Source organism: Pangasianodon hypophthalmus, chromosome 17 (genome assembly GCF_027358585.1).
Source record: "Pangasianodon hypophthalmus isolate fPanHyp1 chromosome 17, fPanHyp1.pri, whole genome shotgun sequence".
In the NCBI taxonomy this organism is placed as follows: Eukaryota; Metazoa; Chordata; class Actinopteri; order Siluriformes; family Pangasiidae; genus Pangasianodon; species Pangasianodon hypophthalmus.
This window is the reverse complement of record NC_069726.1, coordinates 147621-149881: the sequence shown is the minus strand read 5'-3', so window position 1 is coordinate 149881 and position 2261 is coordinate 147621.

Below are 2261 nucleotides of genomic sequence, written 5' to 3'. Positions count from 1 at the left end.
AACCTTCTATACATTAACCTTCTATACATTAACTCTGTGTACATTAACCTTCTATACATTAACCTTCTATACATTAACCCTGTGTACATTAACCTTCTATACATTAACCTTCTATACATTAACTCTGTGTACATTAACCTTCTATACATTAACCCTGTGTACATTAACCTTCTATACATTAACCCTGTGTACATTAACCTTCTATACATTAACCCTGTGTACATTAACCTTCTATACATTAACTCTGTGTACATTAACCTTCTATACATTAACCCTGTGTACATTAACCTTCTATACATTAACCTTCTGTACATTAACCCTGTGTATATTAACCTTCTATACATTAACCCTGTGTACATTAACCTTCTATACATTAACCCTGTGTACATTAACCTTCTATACATTAACCTTCTGTACATTAACCCTGTGTACATTAACCTTCTATACATTAACCCTGTGTACATTAACCTTCTATACATTAACCTTCTGTACATTAACCCTGTGTACATTAACCTTCTGTACATTAACCCTGTGTATATTAACCTTCTATACATTAACCCTGTGTACATTAACCTTCTGTACATTAACCCTGTGTATATTAACCTTCTATACATTAACCCTGTGTATATTAACCTTCTATACATTAACCTTCTATACATTAACCCTGTGTACATTAACCTTCTATACATTAACCCTGTGTACATTAACCTTCTATACATTAACCCTGTGTATATTAACCTTCTATACATTAACCCTGTGTACATTAACCTTCTATACATTAACCTTCTGTACATTAACCCTGTGTACATTAACCTTCTGTACATTAACCCTGTGTACATTAACCTTCTATACATTAACCCTGTGTACATTAACCTTCTATACATTAACCTTCTGTACATTAACCCTGTGTACATTAACCTTCTATACATTAACCCTGTGTACATTAACCTTCTATACATTAACCCTGTGTACATTAACCTTCTATACATTAACCCTGTGTATATTAACCTTCTATACATTAACCCTGTGTACATTAACCTTCTATACATTAACCTTCTGTACATTAACCCTGTGTACATTAACCTTCTGTACATTAACCCTGTGTACATTAACCTTCTATACATTAACCCTGTGTACATTAACCTTCTATACATTAACCTTCTATACATTAACCTTCTATACATTAACCCTGTGTACATTAACCTTCTATACATTAACCTTCTATACATTAACCCTGTGTATATTAACCTTCTATACATTAACCCTGTGTATATTAACCTTCTGTACATTAACCCTGTGTATATTAACCTTCTTTACATTAACCCTGTGTACATTAACCTTCTGTACATTAACCCTGTGTATATTAACCTTCTATACATTAACCCTGTGTATATTAACCTTCTATACATTAACCTTCTATACATTAACCCTGTGTACATTAACCTTCTATACATTAACCCTGTGTACATTAACCTATACATTAACCCTGTGTATATTAACCTTCTATACATTAACCCTGTGTACATTAACCTTCTATACATTAACCTTCTGTACATTAACCCTGTGTACATTAACCTTCTGTACATTAACCCTGTGTACATTAACCTTCTATACATTAACCCTGTGTACATTAACCTTCTATACATTAACCTTCTGTACATTAACCCTGTGTACATTAACCTTCTATACATTAACCCTGTGTACATTAACCTTCTATACATTAACCTTCTATACATTAACCTTCTGTACATTAACCCTGTGTACATTAACCTTCTATACATTAACCCTGTGTACATTAACCTTCTATACATTAACCTTCTATACATTAACCTTCTATACATTAACCCTGTGTACATTAACCTTCTATACATTAACCCTGTGTACATTAACCTTCTATACATTAACCCTGTGTACATTAACCTTCTATACATTAACCCTGTGTACATTAACCTTCTATACATTAACCTTCTATACATTAACCCTGTGTATATTAACCCTGTATTCACTAAACACTGATTAGCTTTATGTAATAAACACAAAACTCTGAGTCTCTTCCATCTTATAAATTCAAGATTCAGAGAACTTTATTAATCCCAGGGGGAAATAAAGCATTACAGTAGATATGTTTAGAGTTTTTAAATTATTATTCTTTTTAAATTAATTAACCAGTGAACTAATTAATTATTTAATTAAAATAATGAACTGTGTGTGTGTGTGTGTGTGTGTGTGTGTGTGTGTGTGTGTGGTGGGGGCGGGGTCAG